Source organism: Ovis canadensis, chromosome 4 (genome assembly GCF_042477335.2).
Source record: "Ovis canadensis isolate MfBH-ARS-UI-01 breed Bighorn chromosome 4, ARS-UI_OviCan_v2, whole genome shotgun sequence".
Classification (NCBI taxonomy): Eukaryota; Metazoa; Chordata; class Mammalia; order Artiodactyla; family Bovidae; genus Ovis; species Ovis canadensis.
Window position 1 is genome coordinate 69,244,200 of NC_091248.1, and position 20,682 is coordinate 69,264,881.

Here is a 20,682-nt window from a genome sequence, read left to right on the forward strand (position 1 = left end):
TATAGTGATGCTTCCTAAGACCCACTTGACTTTGCATTCTAGATTGTCTGGCTCTGTGTGAATGTTCACACCATTATGGTTATCTGGGTCATGAAGATCTGTTTTGTATAGTTCTTTTGTGTACTTTTTCTACCTCTTCTTAATATCTTCTGCTTCTGTTAGGTCCATACCATTTCTGTCTTTTATTGTGCCCATCTTTGCATGAAATGTTCCCTTGGTATCTCTAATTTTCTTGAAGAGATCTCTTGTCTTTCCCATTCTGCTGTTTTCCTCTATTTCTTTGCACTGATCACTGAGGAAGGCTTCCTTATCTCTCCTTGCTATTCTTTGGAACTCTGCACTCAGGTGGTTGGTTATATCTTTCCTTTTCTCCTTTGCCTTTCACTACTCTTCTTTTCTCAGCTATTTGTAAGGCCTCCTCAGACAACCATTTTGCCTTTTTGCATTTCTTTTTCTTGGGGATGGTCTTGATCACTGCCTCCTGTACAATGTCACAAACCTCCATCCATAGTTCTTCAGCGACTCTATCAGATCTAATCTCTTGAATCTATTTGTCACTTCCACTGTATAATTGTAAGGGATTTGATTTATATCACACCTGAATGGTCTAGTGGTTTTCCCTATTCTTCAATTTAAGTCTGACTTTTGCAATAAAGATTTCATGATCTGAGCCACAGTCAGCTCCCAGTCTTGTTTTTGCTGACTGTATAGAGCTTCTCCATCTTTGGCTACAAAGAATATAATCAATCTGATTTCGGTATTGACCATCCGGTGATGTCCATGTGTAGAGTCTTCTGTTTTTGAAGAGGGTGTTTGCTATGACTAGTTCATTCTCTTGGCAAAACTCTGTTAGTCTTTGCCCTGCTTCATTTTGTACCCCAAGGCCAAATTTGCCTGTCATTCCAGGTATCTCTTGACCTCCTACTTTTGCATTCCAGTTCCCTATAATGAAAAGGACACCTTTTTTGGATGTTAGAATTTGCAACAATTTGCAAGAATTTTGCAAGTTAGAATTTTGTGAGCATTTTGGAGTTCTCTCAGGAGAAGATGAGCACACATCCTTCTCCACCATCTTGCACTATGCACCAGATGATCCTAGAGCCGAGATATAGAGTGAAGTAAATCAGAAAGAGAGAAGCATCATATATGAACATGTACATACGAAATCTAGAAAAATGGTACTGATGAACCTATTTGCAGGGCAAGAATGGAGACACAGATGTAGAGAACAAATTTGTGGACATAGCAAGGTAAGGTGAGGATGAAATGACTTGAGATAGTAGCCTTGAAGTGTGTACATTACCACGCATAAAACAGATAGCTAGTGGGAAATTGCTGTACAACATAAGGAGCCCAGACTGGTGCTCTGTAATGACCTATAGGCTGGGGAGGAGACTCAAGAGGGAGGGGATATATGTATACTTATGGCTGATTCACATTGTTCTGTTGCAGAAACCAAACAACACTGTAGAGCAATTATCTTCCAATTAAAAATAAAAATGTTTTTAAAAATTTCTGGCCAAGAGTCAAAAGATATGCAACCACAAGGGAACTTATTCAACCAAAATCTACCAAAACTCAGTAAGAACTGTGGATTTCCAGCCACGATAAGCTGCCAGCCAATTCCAGATGAGCTGGCAGCCAAATAACAGTGTCCATCTTTCCCAACTTCTATCTGGAATCAGACATTGGTGAATATTGGTAATCTCATTTCCACAGTGCTGCAGAAAGCCTATACCAGTCACGTGGAAGCAGCTGGGTGGTGGTGCCTGTTCACCCACCCTCAACTCCCATGAATCAGGGAAGATTTGGGAGGCGTAGTAGTAAAGAGTGCTGGCCCCCAGCCCCACACAGCTGCTTACTACAGGAAAGCAGCTCCTGGGGCTTAGCAGCTGAGTGGCAGCTCCCAAATAGCAGTAAAAATCTCTCATTTCCAAGAAGCTAGATAAGGGAGAAATGACAAGAGAAGGGAGCTGTACAGAGAGGCAAGAATAAGATAACAAAGAGCTCTGAAATTCCATATTATAGACACTGTTCTACTCTTTTAAATATTAGAAGCCATAGGAAAAGCCTAACAAGGGGAATGACATTAAGTAAGTAAGTGAGTGAAGTCGCTCAGTTGTGTCCGACTCTTCGTGATCCCATGGACTGTAGCCTACCAGGCTTCTCTGTCCATGGGATTCTCCAGGCAAGAATACTGGAGTGGGTTACCATTTCCTTCTCCAGGGGATTTTCCTGACCCAGGGATTGAACCTGGGTCTCCCACATTGCAGGCAGACGCTTTAACCTCTGAGCCACCAGGGAATGACATTATTAGATTTATATGTGGAATGATTAGGTTATTCTGGAAGTAAAGATTGGTGCGAGAAGGTGAGAAAAGAAGTTAAGAAATTTGGTGAGAGGCTTGGATTAACGAACTAGGAAAAGTAAGTGGATATAAAAAGAGTAGAGGCAAAAAATATTTGTTCAGTGATCATGTATTTCACTGTCCAAAGAGGTTCCCTGTAGAGGGAGAGTGGGGCTCTCTGAGTTACTCTGGGGCCAGGCATAAACTGGGACTGCTCTGGCCACACTGAGGCATTCACTCTGCCAGAGCTTCCACAAGAGAAATCTTTGGCCTGTTTCTTTTGGTGATCCTTCCTAGCCTCACATTGTCTCAAATAATATCTATGTGCTAATTTATAAATGTTTCTCTAGAGCTCACATCTCTGCTCTAAATTCCATGTTCCTATATCCAATTTCCTATTTACTGTCTACAATCAGATATCTAATAGAGCTCCCAAACCCATTCAAAGTTTAATTTTTAATGTTTCTCCCCAAAACTCTTTCCCTCTCTATGGTCTTCCCCAACTCAGAAAAAAAGGAAATACTATCAATTTTCAGGCAGAAACTCTGAATCCACTTTGATTCCTGCCTTTGCCTCAAACACCACATTCAATCTGTCAGTGAATCCTGTTGGCTAAATCTTCAAAATACATCCAGAATTTGATCCCTTCCCTCACCTACACTATGATTACCACTCTTATCCAAGCTCCTACCATCTCTTGCTTGAATTCTTGCAATAAATTCCTAACTAGCTTCATCTTTGCTTCTTCCCTGCCTTCATTCCTACCTCTCTAGAGGTTATTTTCAGCACAGCAGCCAGAGTAATTCTGTCAAGAGGGAAATGATACTGTATTAATCATCTACTCAATGTTCTAGAGTAGCTCACAAGCCCTATGTTCTCTACCCCTCAATCCCCAATTCTAGCTCCTACTATCTTTCTCATTGCGTGTTCTACATGAGTTGCCCAATTTGCTTGCCGTTTCTCAAAATTCAAGACCATTACGTGTGTTTACTCTCTGCTTAACATTTCAGATAACAGCATACCTCTTGCCTTCACCTTTCAGTTCTTTGCATAAATGCCAACTTTCCAATGAAGTCTTCCTTGACTATTCCATTTAAAATAGCAAAACCCATCCCATCTCTTTCACACACAGACAAACCCCTTTTTGTTTTCTTTTTCTCCAAGGCACTTATCAATCTCACATTCTTTATCTTTTATGATTCATGAGACCACAGTCTAGTCATGAGAGAAGGAATTTCTATGTATATTGTTTTGCACTCTACCCTCAGTAATAAGAGTGCCTAAGAAGAAACAAGTGAATGAATGAGTGAATGAAAAAAGGGTTCAAGATCATTTCCAAGCTTCTGGCTTATACATCTGGATGGATGATGATGTCAAGACAAAGACTGAATAAAAGAATTGAAAAATCAGGATTCTATTCTTTAAAATAAGATAAAACCATATGTCATTTTATAGAAATGTCAACTTCATTGAGGTTAATAATGTTAACAGGTAATTTTAAAGAAAGCAAGGATAATGTTTAGTCCTAGAAATTTATTATTTAATATTGTTAATAGTTTAACAAAGCTGGTAAAAATTAAACTATTTCTTTTTCTGAGAGGATATATGCTAAAGCCTAACATCTATATAGTCATACTATCCAAGAAAACTATCAAGCTTTATTTTATAAAGTAATGAGCTTATTTTCCACTATACATCATATAAAATATTTAATATGCCTCGACACCTACTCCCATCCTGCAGGTATTAGACAACGTTGAACAAGTGGCCATGGGGTCAGTTACAGCTTACAAAAGCGGACAAACATATCCCTGAGTGAACAGCTTCTCTCCCTTGTGGAATACACACAGTTCTGAAGAAACTTCACTACTCCAGTCCTCTTTATAAGAACATATATATATATATAAGCTTATATATATATATATGCAAGCTTATATATATATATATATGCTTATATATATATATATATGCTTATTTTGAGAATTTAAAAGTAGGCAAAGTTTTTAATGTGCCTCTATTTTAACAGTAAACAGGAAAAAGTTCTTAGTTACACCACCAGCTTGGCAATTTCTGTTTGAAACTATAAAAAATTATTTTTCCTCTTTTTGTACATCTTTTATAGCAGACTCTATTGATGTAGTTATAATATTCTAGGAGAGCAAGTGATTTAAGGAAAATCATAAAACTTTCCCAATAACCTTTTCTAAAGAGGACACTTAGATATTTTTCTTTAGGTATATGTGTATGGAATTTTTCCAGGGGAGGGGACATTCATTAAGAAGTAAGGCTACAAGGAATTTCAATTTTTATATGGCCAAACAAAATCAAGATCTTCCCAATTTTACTCAGCATAATACTTGGTCTTAATAAAGTAAAATTTGTAGAGTACTGATGCAAATGGATTCTTCTATACTGATGGGGATAATTAGAGTACAAGAGCTTCAGAGGCTAGACATTCTAAGGCAGCCTTTTATCAAAAGCAGTCACTCTACCTCACTCTGACAGTTAACAACATATGATCTGATAAACAAATACTTTCACACAGAGCAAAAGTGCCATTAAAGGCCAAAACTGTCACCACAAATTCCATTCTTGCAAAAGAAAAAAATATATAAACTGTTGATCACCTCCGGTTGTCTTAACTAGCATGAAGGTTGTCATGGAAACATTTCTGCGAAGTTCACAGTGATGAAACACAACACTTCCAGTTTAATTGCTATTAGGTTTAGCATACCAGAGTTTATTTATACTCAGCGCATTATGATAAAATGTAGTAGAAATAAAGCATATAACGATCTAGCATAACAAAGCCAACATTTTCTTTTAAAAAATTAAATGATAATGAAATTCAATGGCAGTTGAAACTTTTTCCCAGAAAAAAATAATAACAAATTCCCAATTTCCTCAAATACCTACCCTGATATCTTTGTATTTTTTTTCTGTAGTACATGATTTATAAAAACATTTTTGTACTTTTACTTCTGTATCATGTGATTTACCAAAATACTTACTTTTCACACTAAAAACCAACACACAAAATATATTAAGATAAAAATCCCAGAATGGAAGAAATTTAAATATTCTCAGCTACTTTTTCATATTAAGAATATGCAATTACTAATGTTTAACTAAGAATTTGTTTCATTTTGTGGTAATAAAATACTAGGGATGGTTTGCCTAGAAATTTTCTTTCTCCTAACTGCTTCCTAAAAAAAAGAGAAAATCTATAAAAATGGTGAGGAAAAATAACAATACAGTCATGGTTACAAAAATACATGGAATCATATTAAACATATGCTTAATAGGGTGGCCTTTTAATAGCAAATCTTTCTGATGTGTTCTAGAGACAGAGTTTGTCCTAAAAGTTTGAACAAAGTTTTCTTTTTCCCAACACTTCTGTTTGGGTTTCATTTTACCACATTTTCATCACACTTAAGAATATTCTTTAAGACAAAAATAATTTTAACTTTTTAAATTAAATGCTCAATATGTACCCAAAAGTAAAATAACTGTGAGGTACAAGAGAAGAATAAGATAGTTCAAAACTTTATTTCTAGTGAATGACAGAGAAGTAAAGTACTCCCCTGGTGGTTCAGTGCAATAAGAATCCACCTGCCAATGCAGGGAACATGGATTCAATCCCTGGTCCAGAAAGATTCCACAGACTGCAGAGCAATTAAGCCCATATGCCATAATTACTGAAGTCATCACTCTACAGCCCATGCTTTGCAACAATAGAAGGCACCGCAATGAGAAGACGCACATGGCTATAAACAGTAGCCCCTCTCGTGCAACTAGAGAAAAACTGCAGTGAAGACCCAGCACTGCCCAAAATAACCTTTTTATATATATAAAAAAGTAAAGATATAGAAAGCAATTAGAGAATAAAACAAAGTAAAATACAGTGAAGTTTAAATTATGAAGTTCAGCCTATACTCCCTAGCAGCAAACAGTAGTAAAAAAAGAAATGAACAGACATAGGCTTCTAAATTTTCACAGAAAAAGTAATATCACATGACTTGTAGTTATCCATCACTAAATTAAAGGATACTTACTTAAAATATTCTAAAAACACATGAGTACCCAAAGTGCAATTTTACCATTATTTTTTTTAAATACAATTTTTTAGCCTCAAGTTATTTACCAGTCAAAATAAAGTTTACCATCGGGCTTTGACTCAGAATTGTCCAGCGGCTAACATACTGATTATCTGCAATATCGCTAAAGAGCCAATAATGTGTCACTAGGGCAAAGATGCACAAACAAGTTGATATCTATTATATCACCAGGTCACAATAGCATGCAAGCAACACACAAAACATAATAATATCCTGGTTCACAAAGAAAAAAAAAAACAAACACAGAACTTTTAGTTAAAACCTTTGGATTTTTAGTCAGGGTTTTTCCACTAAATATCTAGGCTCAGTTATGAATGCTGAGCAGTGTTATTCCTAAGATATCTTCTTCCTCTGTAACTCTAGCCAACTGAGTATTCAACTTCCTCCCCACATTCCTGAATGGAAAGGACAAATCAGAGTGGAAGATGTGATATCTCCAACATAACCAAGTCAAGAAGAAAAAGATTCTGGCAGTCAGAGATCTAAGGTATTTCAGAGAAAAGAAGCACAGAATGTTGTGTTTGTTTGTTTTAATGTCCTAAAAAGAAATGGAGAGTATAAGAAGGGACAAAAGGCTAAGTAGCTAGGAAGAAAGAAGCTGTTTTAAAATACCGGAGAACTTTACACTATTGTGACTCTGTTTGGTTGTTTAAAAATTCTGAATTTCTCCAGAAGACTTTTAACTGGGTTTCCGTTATCAGAAAGCATTTATTGAATGTCTAATTGCACGAACTGCTACACAAAGATATTTACATAGTGATAGTCCTTGGCCGCCTCATGCGAACAGTCGAGTCACTGGAAAAGACACTGATGCTGGTTAAGATCCGAGGGCAGCAGGAGAAAGAGGTGAAAGAGGATGAGACGGCTGGATGGCATCACCAATTCAATGGATATGAACTTGGGCAAACTCCGGAAGATGGTGAGGACAGGGAAGCCTGGTGTGCTACAGTCCATGGATCACAAAGGGTTGGACACGACTTGGCAACTGAACAGCAAAAGTCCTTGAATTCCTGGGCTTTTAAAATCTAGAGCAAACAACACTGAAATGGCAAGTTCGGGACACTACAGACAATAGATTAAGTATCTTCTGTCAAGAAATTTTTTAAAATTCAAGTTTTGAAGTGTTCAGATACCTGACTAGTGACTAATTGGAGGGTAAATAGAAACTTTCAGAACTAATTAAATAAAAAAATAAAGTTTTCAAAGTACATTAATAAGAGGATATCTATACTGAAAATGTAAGGCCAAGGCTAAGAATCTGCTTCTTAAATAAGAGATGAATCATTCTGGGGGAGAAAGGACCTTTGCAAGAATTCAGTAATTCACAAGAGTGTTAGTAGTTTATTTTAGGATAAGAGGTGGTGACCTGAAGTTGAATTCCCTGGTTTTAAGGGGTATATCTCCTTCATTTCAGGAAAATACTGAACCATGATCAACCACAGACAATCATGTTAACTAAAGTAGGATAAATGCATTGATTAGTAGTTGGAGAAAATCCCTGAGGTTCAGTTGCACATTAAGAAAGAGGTCTTTTGCTAATTCTGACAGTGAAATAGTAATGATTATTGGAATACCCTTAAAATTTATAAGATATTAAGAAGTAAACAAAGCACAAGAGAATTTAATTTACCATATACAAATTTCTGATCCTTATTCAATCTATATTAATTCAATGGCTTGTCCCTATATTTGAATATACACAAATAACTATGTCCTGCATCTATCCATTTTCATTGTCAAATTCAGTATTTTCTATCATTATCATTTCTTATTCACAATATATTTAGTAAGAACTATGTTCTGTGTATTTCTCTATTTCCTTTATTTATTTTTAGTTTCTAATACTGACTATAAATGTACAGCTACTTTGATACATCAAACAAGGAGTACTCTGGAAAAAGGAAGAAGGAAAGGAATAGTAAGAGAAATCATGATTTTAAATTGTTTTTAAATTACAATAAAGTTATAAGTAGGCTTGTACTCCAGCATTTCTGAGCATTTATTTCCATGAAGTTGAAGAAAACAATAAATGTTTTAGATAAAGACAAAATTTACAAACTGGGAAAAAAAATCTGTCCTTGGCATGCGCTAGCTTGATGCAATCACTTTTTTTATAACTCATCAATCCAATGCCTTTTTAGTCTCTTTATAGTCTCTGGATATCAAAAAAAGGGAAAGTTCTGACATTATATGCAGCTATTCACTGACAAGTAATATTAATTACTGATGAATTTATCCCTTCTGAATTCTACACTTTTATTTATCATTACAGAATAGATCTTTCCCACCCAAAATAAACATTAGGCATTGCAGCAGGCAGACTCTAAGGTGGCCCCAATGATCTCCATCACCTGGTACTGGTATTATACGTCATATATGTCTATAAGACATAATTAATCCCTTCCTCTTGAGTGTGGGAAAGACCAGTGATATAATTTTTAATGAAGGAGATACACCAGAAGTGATGAGATAACACCACCATGATTATATTACATAAGACTGTAACTCCCATCATCTTTAGAGACTATCTCTACAGACCTTCTCCTTTGTTGACTCTGATAAAGCAGACTTCCACATGCAGAGACCTACATGGCAAGAAACTGAGGGCTGTCTCCAGTCAATAGTCAGCAAAGAACAGAGGCCTTCAGTCCAAAAATCACAAGGAACTGGATGGGCCAAAGCCATATAAGATTGGAAGTAGATCTTTTCCCAGATGAACCTTCGCATGAGACTACAGCTCTGACTGACACTGTGACTACAGTTTGTGAGGGACACTGAAACAGAGTACCCAGCTAAGGCATGCCCAGATTCCTGAGTCAAAGAAACTATGTATGAAATGATTAGTCACCGCATAGTAATTTGATTTTTATGGTAATTTGTTATGCAACTATAGATACTTCATATAGGCATCAACAAAAATGTAAAGAGATTTGGGGAGAGGGAAGTAGAAGCATCTAAAAGACCTAGTTGAAGGATAAACCACAGAATTATTTTGGCTTAATCATTTCAAGATGGCATGGGTAGGAATACATGATCTATAATGTCTTCCTCCACATAACTTCCTACCCATCCAGGTTAATACAATTACCATCTGAACACTAGACAGCTGCCAAAGGGCTGGACTTTTCCAAAACAAAATTATGCATGTCCCTTCACGACCAGATTATTCTAAAAGTCTATTATTTATTTCACTTTAATACATAGCCATGTGTCACTATAAGAATTTTACAGGTTAATATACAATTTAATCATGACTGCTGACAGTTTTAGTTGCTAAAGATTTAAGTCAAAATAATATTCTGGCAACATCAGTTAAGGGAGAGAAGCTTTTATAAAGACTTTTATATTGTTACATTTCATGAGAATAAAAGCATTTAAGAAGAGTATACACTAATCTCACCATGACTATGCATTTGTGCACACACACATCCACATAAATTTATCCACATGAATTCATACTGAGCATGTGTGCTATTATGTGCTTGAACATTTGCATAAATATACCTATCAGGTCTCTATGCATTATTCAAAACTCAGGTCAAGTGTTCATATCCTCTGTACTCTTTTTCCTGAAGCTCATATTAGAACAGATCATTCCCATAGGTTGCTGGTTAGAACGCTTAATTCACTTAATCTGCATTATGATCATGCACACACACACACGCGCGCACACACACACACACACACACATACATGCATCCTCACTACATTTTGTCTCCTTGAGAGCAATACTAAGTACTCTTCATCTTTCAGTTCTTAAAAAGACATAGCACAGTACCTTCCTTGCCTGCAGAGGTTGCTTATTTTTTTTAACAAATCCATACGAAATTCAAATAAATTGTTATTTCTTCTTATTAATCCCTTTAAAAAGTTATGTTCTTAACTAGAACCAAGTTATCTTTTGTTTGATATGCACAATTTTCATAGTACATATGAAAGTGAAAGCCACTCAGTGGTGTCCAACCCTTTGTGACCCATGGACTATACTGTCCATGGAATTATCCAGGCCAGAACACGTGAACAGCCTTTCCTTTCTTCAGAGGATCTTCCCAACCAAGGGATCGAACCCAGGTATCCTACAAATGAGTGTTTTGTGGAATAGTATGATGGGCATGTGCCCAAACTGGCCTATTATCAACCTAAAACCAAGAGAGGGAATCCCTCAACTGGACAATCTACTCTAAAATTTAAAAGTGGTTAGGCTTTCTTTGGGTAGGAGGGCCATCTCGTGGGAAGGAAGGGCAAGAATTCTGACTCACTGAACACCAGGGACCCTGTATGGTGAGGCTTTATAGTCTAGAGCAACAGTGAGCATGCATACTTATTGTCATCCGACTCTGCAACCCCATGGACTGAGCCTGACAGGCTCCTCTGTCCATGAGATTTTTCAGGCAAGAATGGAGTGCCTGGAAGAGTGGAGTGTTTAACTACTACTTTCTCCAGGGGCTCTTCCCCACCCAGGGATCGTACCCAGGTCTCTTGTTTTGCAGGTGGATCCTTTAACGGCGGAGCCATCAGGGACGCCCCCAACCAGCAGGAACAGACTGGCACTTCTGTTCTGAAGCTGCGTTTAACAGGAGCCACACTCTTACCTCACCGCCTCTTATTAAATCACTTGGCCTTGGACAAAGAAAGATAAAACACAGTCTGCAACCACGAAGATCTCGAAGTCTATTGGAAAGCAGATCTATAACAACAGATTGTGTCAAGTTATGATATAGATTAAAATAGAGTCCTTTGGGAACTGAGAAACAGCCACACACTAATGCAACCAAAGAAATAAATGTCCCAATATTAGAAGAAATCCCAGGAAGCTTAGGAATGCACCCTAAAAAAGAATTTAAAATTTAAAACTAAATTATGGAATGACTTTAGCAAAAGCATCATGATTTGATCCCCATGATTAGAATAAAAGCCAATTGCTTTCCAGAGGCTACTTAGTATATTATCACTTTTAAATCCACGCATGGATAGTATTTAACATGAAAATAACTCCAGGTTTATTAAAACAGCTCAATTAAGTTTGTAGTTAGGTGTGAGGGAGGACAGGCTGTGTTAAGTCAATCTCAGTATTCTTTTCCTTACAAGCCTACCTCCTCCCCAGGGCCAAACAATATATCTCCAAACAACCACTTTGGCTGTGGTTGGAAGATATATTTACATTATGCAAATTTTATAGGCAAACACAAACACACACACACACATATATACACGATGAGATAAAAATGGGAGAGAAGCCCATAAAAGGAAAATCAAGTCAAAAATATTTTGATAAATCAGCTCCTAAGCATATATGCTCATTTCGTAAATTCTCCCATAATTTCATACAGAAGACTAATTTCATCTTGTCAAAAAGTCTTTTAATGTATGTAAACTTCCCAGAAGCATGGATTCTGTTATAGCTTAACATAATGTCAAAAATCTGTTTAATAAGAAAATGCTGTGTATGGCAGAAGACTCAAATACTTACTTTACAAGGATTTTTTAAAAATGTTCTACAAACATTTATGTACTTCAGAATAAACACAAGACCTTTATCAAACTTTTGCATTTCATACTGAACATTTTGTTTATACACAAAGCTGAGAGACGTATCAAAGTTGTCTATTTAAAATTTATAAATGTGTAATCTGCAACTAGTCACAGAGAACCAGATTATGTTCAAACAAGCTACTGACACATTAGCAAACATTACACTTTAAAAAAAATCAATATATGGTAGTAAAATCTCTTTATAATTAAAATATATTTTACTAAATAAATGATAAATGCGTAACAGTTGGCTTTTTGTATTTGTACTTTAATTAAAAAAACAATATTTTTATTGCTATGCAATATATGTAACTGACCACATAAAAAGTGGTAAAACCTGGGAAATATCTGTTTATTATAAAATTTCCAGTGGCTTGTTAATTTCTTATTTTGACTGTAAACTGTACTTTATCTGAATTCAATACTGCCAGCTTCAAATTAAATCAGAATAAGAAGAGGCAAGTAAACTTGTGGAAAAATCAAGAAATATAAAACATTAATCACAGTGTTGTTCATTACACTTGCTGGAAACATACAAGTGAGTCACTTTTGCATAAAATTTATAACTGATGAGTACCACACCACTCCTTAAAAATTGTGTATAATTCAAATGCTACCTATACTACAGCATATAGAAAGCTTTAGATCTACTAGGCTTTCATGCTGATCCATCAACTTAGAAAATGTTTGTAAAATTTTTTAAAATGCAGTGTAAACATTTCAGCCCTGAACCTTCTTTCTATGCCTTTGAACCTTCTCTTTCATGTGCAATACCTGAAGGCCCACTGAGAATAGCTGCTGAAAGCCCCAAAGATTGGTAAAACAGAATTTCTGACTCAGGAAATAAAGATCAGCTGAATAGGATTCCCATACGGCAATCCAGATCAATGGAAAAGCAAGCCCAGAAATTTACAGTATCTATCCTACACAGTACAACATGAAGGTTGTGTTTCATGGCTGGTAACAAAACTCCCAGTGGCCAAGGGAAAAAAAAAAAAGATACAAAAACTGTAGATCCAGTAATGAGAAACTATACTTTATTTTGACATTTTGCTTTAAGTGGAATTTTAAAAACTGCCTTTATTTGGTGTCACTGATATGGTAAACAATTCCTGCAACCAAACTATTGCATTCTGCTGAAACAACTAGAGCAGTAATGAGACATGGATTAGTATTTAGGGAAAATCCTTACACATTTCCAGCAACTATCATCTTAGCTGGTGATGATTTCATATGCTTTATGCCAAGAAAAATAATGATTTACTTCGCTTGTGAAGAAAAATTCAGAATACACCTATCAATAATTTAAAAACAAATTATAAAACCCAGAACAGTTTATTACAATACTCTTAAATTCTGATGTACTGAATAATCCATGTGGAACAAGAATTATCTCTACAATACTGGTACTGGGTGGCACTCCAGTTGATATTTCAGTTCCTTAACTAGCATGCACTACCTCATAAGGCAATCCCTTCCCTTTTTGGACATGCTTTTATTCTCAGCATATCTGGAACTGAGTAATTGGCATCTGTTTGGTCCCATTCTGACTACTGTGCTATCTACATTCCCTGTTCTCCATAACTATTCTCTTAAATATTGTGTACCATCGGCTTTCCCCGTCTCTTTGCTGCTGCTGCTGCCACTAAGTCACTTCAGTCCTGTCCGACTCTGTGCGACCCCATAGATGGCAGCCCACCAGGCTCTTCTGTCCCTGGGATTCTCCAGGCGAGAACACTGGAGTGGGTTGCCATTTCCTTCTCTAATGCATGAAAGTGAAATGTGAAAGTGAAGTCACTCAGTTGTGTCCGACTCTTCACGACCCCACGGACTACAGTCCACCAGGCTCCTCTGTCCATGGGATTTTCCAGGCAAGAGTACTGGAGTGGGGTGCCATTGCCTTCTCCCCCACTTCTCTTTAATTCTGCATTAAACAACCCAGTTCCTTACTCTAGTATTCCTGCAACATTGTTTCCCAATTCTTTGAAACTATGTTTATCTCTAGACACAACTTCAGTTTTAATTAGAGTGACATTCAAAATTTAATACAGTACTACAGACAGGTTTCGGAGAAGGCAATGGCAACCCACTCCAGTACTCTTGCCTGGAAAATCCCATGGCCAGAGGAGCCTGGTAGGCTGCAGTCTATGGGTCTCAGAGAGTTGGACACGACTGAGCGACTTCACTTTCACTTTCATTTTCATGCACTGGAAAAGAAATGGCAACCCACTCCAGTGTTCTTGCCTGGAGAATCCCAGGGACGGGGGAGCCTGGTGGGCTGCCGTCTATGGGGTCGCACAGAGTCGGACACGACTGAAGTGACTTAGCAGCACAGATAGGTTTACCCATTTCACAACATTCTCTGCATCTCATCTACCCACCATGTTTTTGTGGGTTTGCATTAGATTTCTACAGTAAAGACCCATATATTCATTGACCACTAGCTCACTTCTCTTGGATTTCTCAAACTCAGAATGTCCAAAATTGAATTTATCCTCTCCCTGGCCCTTCACTTCTCCACTTCATCACACTCCAAATACACATCACCTCATAATTTTCCTACACAGTACCAGTGTCTAGGCTAGAAATGGTTAATCTATGAACACTCAATCCACCTCCTTCACCTCGTATCACTCAATTTCATCAAATCTACCATTCAGTTCAAGAGTCTGGGCTCTGCTGGAGTCTAAATCATTGTTCTGCCCTAAGCAGTTATGTGGCCTTAACAAGTAACTTGGCCTCTCTGTGACTCAGTTTCCCCATTTAAGGCTGCTGTAAGGACTAAATTAAATCATATACCCAACCTGCTTGGTAAAGTGATCAGTCTATAGCTCGTGAAAGTGAAAGTGAAGTCGCTCAGTCGTGTCTGACTCTTTGCAACCCCATGGACTGTAGCCTACCAGGCTCCTCCCTCCATGGGATTCTTCAGGCAAGAGTACTGGAGTGGGTTGCCATTTCCTTCTCCAGGGGATCTTCCCGACCCAGGGATCGAACCTGGATCTCCCACATTGCAGGCAGACACTTTAACCTCTGACCCACCAGGGAAGCCCTCATAATGCACAGCAAATATTAGTTGCTATTATAATCATCATCACTGCCTTACTATCTCTCACATCTATCATTCTCGTCACTCCTTATTATTTAGTTCAGGTCCTTCACTGTTTTTTATCTACCTTATTGTTGCAACTTCAAACTGTTGTCTCTGCTTCCCTTCTTGCTATACTCTTTTTTTATATAACTTGGATCATGCCATCTCCTAGTTCCAAATGCTTTAATGGTTTACTATCACTCTTAGGTTAAAGACAAAGTATTGAATCTGATATACAAAACCCTAAATAAGATGGTAAATTTCTCTAGCCACGTTTATCAGCTCTGTTCTCCTAGCACATGATGCTTGAGCTACAGTGATTTATCACCTCTGTTCTAGCATGTGATGTCTGAGCCACATCTGATCAACTGTAATTTGCTCACAATCAGAGATTCTCAATCTGGTTTTCTGTTTTTGTTTTTTTTTGGTGTGTTACTAAAAGTGACCAAAATACCCAGAGATTTTGCTCCTCACCCACCTAAACATCCCATCTTGCGAATGCTATCTTTCAAAAGAAAAGGACTAAACAATAGGAGATATCATTATACATGAATGTTTTCATGGGTGGTCTACATGTCTGCTTTAGCAAGAATGATATTTTTTAGTTACTAAGTCATGTCCAACTCTTTTGTGGCCTCTAGACTGTAGCCCACCAGGCTCCTCTGTCCATGGGATTTCCCAGGCAAGAATGCAGGAGTGGGTCACCATTTCCTTCTCCAGGGGATCTTCCTGACTCAGGAATCAAACTTGTGTCTCCTGCATTGGCAGGTGAATTCTTTACCACTGAGCCACCAGGCGAGTCCAGCAAGAATGATACAGACTGGTTTTATTCAAAGTATGGCTGAAAAGTCAGCTGCATCAACATCACCTGGGAGCTTGTCAGAACTGTTAATTATCAGACCCCACACCGATGTACTGAACTAGAATTTCTGCGGATGGTGCCCAGGGATCTCTTTTGTAATAAGCCCTTCAGATTCCTACTCATGCCAACATTTGAGAAGTTCTGATGAAAATCATGCACGGTTTGTTTTTCACTCATGATTTACTGACAATAAGACATGCAAGAACTAAAAACTACGAGTATGAATTAACACTGAAGGATACAATCCTGGAAAAATAAGATGATGAATCTATACTAATCATTTATAATTCAGATGCAAGACAGCAGCAAACACCATGACCAATTTAAGACAGCCCAGCTGATATACTGATAAAACTTTCAAGAAAATATTGGTAATTCCAGCCACCTGTTTGTTGAGCATGAGCAGCTGAAGCTTTACAACTTATCAAGTATTTCACTGCACTTCGATTTCTGATGAAATACTAATATCTTGTAGCAGACTCTAGTAATGGGTTCCATTTGGCAATGTTATATATATTTTAGTAAACTTTAATATCCAACTTAGACTACTAGTAAGTATGAGCTACAGTCCATGGGGTCGCAAAGAGTTGGTCATGACTGAGCGAATAAGCACAACACAAGTAGTCCTTAATTGTTCATCGAAGTAAAAACCTATGCAAATTTTTTCACTCATGAGAATGGAAGAATGGATTTGCATTTGGGGATTAATTTAATTCTAAAATGGACTGTTCTTGCCAATCAGGAGATGACCAACCACTTTGTTGATTATTGCTTGAAAGAACCAGAAAGGCCTTCATTTTCAACACTGGTACATAAAACAATCTGCCAGTAACAATTCAGAGTTTTCTTCTGGGAAGCCTCTCCTCTCCCCACTCACCTATTCTGTGGCAGCAGTCCCTTCTCTGTCTACCTCTAACATGCTGTGCCAACCTCTGTAATTGTACTTACTGTGTAGTGAAAAATCTATTAATTTTTGTGCCTGTCAAGATCTTCTCAAAGCTTGATTCCGCCTAGGTAAAGACAGGAGTAGTCAAAAAAATTCTTGGCTGATATATAACCAGTCATTTACTATACCTGTCTATTCTTAGCTTCCTCACATACTTTTTATACCTTCAGTCATTCTGAAAACCATTAATTTTTCCCATTTTTAAAATCATGCTTTAATGATGACAAATTTCACACAGAATAAGAAATTATGCATAAGGGCAGTATGAGGGGCATAAATTCTCTATTAATTCATTCATAATCTGGAATGAGAGCACAGTTTCTATTAAAACTTCACATTCATTTTTGCCATTCTTATTCATAAATGTTACAAAACATTCAACCACTGTGAACCCAAGAAACAGCAGGTGGAAATATGGTAAAGGCTATGGTAGAAACACAACTACAGTGGGAATTAAAAGATCCAGGTACTAACCTCAGCTTGACTAATAAAATAGAACCCGATGCTGGGAAAGACTGAAGGCAAAAGGAGAAGTGGTGACAGAGGATGAGATGGTTAGACAGCATCACCAACTCAATGGGCATGAATTTGAGCAAACTCTGGGATATAGTGGAGGACTGAGGAGCCTGGTGTGCTGCAGCCCATTGGGTTGCAAAGAGTTGGACCCAATTTAACAACTGAAGAACAGCAACAACAAGAAACTATCCTAATTTATCAAGACCTCAGATTGTCCAATTCTAAAATACAAATTTAAAGTAATCCATGGGATATAATGAAAGTACTTGTCCCAGAGGTGGCTATAAAGATCAAAAAAGTAATGCAAGTAATGTATACTGTAAACATGCCTAACAGCATTCACTATTATAATCATGTAATAACAAATAAGGGACTATAGGGTTATGCAAAACAGAATCATTTGTTAAATCAAAGTAAAAATTTTCTCGTGAAACATCAAAATCATTTTCAACTGCCAGGTTTAGAGAGTTATTTAGACACAAGCTCTTACTAAAGATTCTGCAATCAACTCTGAATACTTGCCATGTTAAAAAAAAAAAAAAAACTGGGATGGGAGAGGGAAGGTGTTATCCCAGCTTCACAGGGATAGTCCCCAAAGGATAATCTTAGATTGAAACATAGGGAGGCATGAGTGCCCTTGAAGGAGGCAAGACAAAATGTCAAAAGCTTGAGGAGGAGGTAATTCTCTTGTGAAGACAACCCCTCACCAAATCCTCGTCACCTTCCATCAAATCACTCTCCTTTCACATGAATTTTTAACCATAGTTACCCTATGCATTTAAAATTTAATCTCATATATCTTACTAATATTTTTTCTTACTGTATATTTCCTTACCCAACTTTCAGCTTCTATTCTTTGTGTCACATTTTTATTCAATTAACTCTTACCCCTAATTTCCGGAGTTCTAATACTAATCTTTTTTCCCCTATTGCTCTCATTTACAGCTATAATTTTAAGTATCTTGAGAGCCACCATTTCAAATGTCTTAGATGTTTTCAAATTTTTACTCCGACTTTTGATGTTAATATTCTAGTCTTCTTAAACATTTTTCCCTTTGTCATTTTTGCATTCAATTTATTTATCTTTTATGATACCTGTTTTTAGGGCCAGCAAAATGTTAAGTCCAGAAAAGAGCCTAAAGAAAGTTTTTATAATGCATGGCAGTTCTTATAAGGTATAAAGTTCTTATGGTATAAGTTCTTAGAAGGTTCTTAGAAGGTATGGCAGCTTTCTTTTTTGCAACTTCTTCTGCCACTCCGATTCCCCAAAAGATTCACTGGCCTAGTCCTCTCCAAAAGACCTTTGGCTCCCATAGGACAAAGCCCACTAATCACTCCCACCAGAGCCACAAGGCTCACTCGGCAAATGGCATCTGGATTTGCTCCAGTGATGCTGTAGTTAACTTTTCACGTTATCCTGGCTTTATGCAAGCTATTCTGTGTATTCTAAAAATCATAACTCCAAAATATGTAACAAACAGTATTTGGGTCATTATAAACTAAAAGACATGAGGAGCCATTACAACCAGAGGGATAATATGAAAATAAGTGCTTGGTTGCTATGTTATAGAACCTACTAGAGAGGTATAAAAGTGTCCATGAAGAACGCCATCATTCCTTCAATAAATATACATTAAGCAACTACCCTGTGCCTATACTCTGGAAGACACTGATGTAGCAAGGAAGGAAAGAAAACAAGAAAATACCTATATCAGAAATATGGACAGTTAACACATATTTCAAAAGACCATATGGCATTAGCCAAGCAAGAGCTGGGAGTGTCTTAGACAATGACAGTGGTTCTGGACATAGAGAAAAGCAGATTCACTTAGGTGACACTTAGGTAGTCAAAGGGACACAGTAATTATTGATTCAAAACAAAACAGCCATATAAGTTATGTTCTTTTTCTGTTTCACACAAGGTTTATAAATTTTCATTTGCTTGAAGTAGAGAACTCATTTATTATCTTTATTTCGGTTCTTCCAGGATTTCAGTTTTTCTCTTTGGTTACTGTTTTCAATCTCTGATTCTCTAATGTGAGTAAAAACTTTAGAATAATAAAACTTCAATATTTTCAGGCCATCAGGCTCTCAAGTCCACCAGCCATCACTATTAGGTTCATTCTAAGAGCTGAACATCAATAACTATAAGACACTGTGGCACTGGAAATAACACAACTAAACCTTCTGGAAGGAAAGCAATGTTTTAGATTCCAAATAAGAAACTGAAAGAAGAAAGATTTTCCAGGAAGAGATGTATAGTACACTGTTGAAAGCATTCAAATGTGTAGCACAATGAGAAATTAGGGATTAAACACATAAATTTGGAGTTGTTGTGTCAAAGAATTTAACTGACGCTGTGGAAATGAATAAAGTCAAATAGGAAACTGTATAATAAAATCTTTAAAAGACTACAATATACCTTAATCCTTCTCATAATCAAGCTCACAGAGTTGTGCCTTGAAGATATATCTCTGGGCTTTACAGAAATACACAAAAGATCCCTTCAGAAGATCTATTGCTGGAATGTGGTCAAGGACATAGCCCCTTATATATCACTCATTACTCTCTCCTGGTAAGGCCTGACATGAGAACACTCTTATAGAATTTAGTCCAAGGAATGGCACTCCCTTTTCTGAAGAATGCTATTCTTCCTTCTTTTTCAAAATGGATGCTCTAAAACTAACTGCATTCCACTTTAACTACTAGGAACCTCAGAAGCAAATTAGGAGCTTAACTACAGGTCTCCTGGCCTGCTTTCGGTGGACATCTGCCATTATTTTCACTTTCTGTACTGCATCCTGCGGCTGCATGAATTCCTGTATTCGTTTATCAATTGCTGCATAGCAAACAGTTCCCAAGCTCAGCAACTTAAAACAACAGCTGATTTCTGATGAGTCTGTGAGTAAGGTGTATGGTTCTTATAAGGACCTGGGATAGGCTTACTTTGCAGCTGCATTCACCTGGTAGGCTAGCTCTGGCAGAATTCCCTTGGGCCCAGCCGGCCTTGAACAGGCTTGATGTCTCCATATGGCCTTCATCTTTGGGAGACTAGAACAGGCTTCTTCACATGGTGACAGTGGCATTCCAAGACGGCCAGCACTTATCATCTGTCTACTTGCATCATACGTGCTTATGTCCCACTGGCCAAAGTGAGTCAGTCAGATACATAAGCCAGAGTCACTGTGTACGTGATTCACTGCAAACAATTAATGTGGTCTTCCTAATAGGGCTATTATTAATACTTACTCTCTTGAAATCCTCCTAATATTT

The 20,682-nt window shown here is 37.2% G+C and overlaps 1 protein-coding gene across 13 annotated transcripts in view; it reads right to left on the bottom strand.

Moving 5' to 3' along the window:
- FOXP2 (forkhead box P2) overlaps window positions 1–20,682 on the bottom strand; it is a 675,695-nt gene that overhangs the window by 620,132 nt on the left and 34,881 nt on the right. The window lies entirely within an intron of this gene.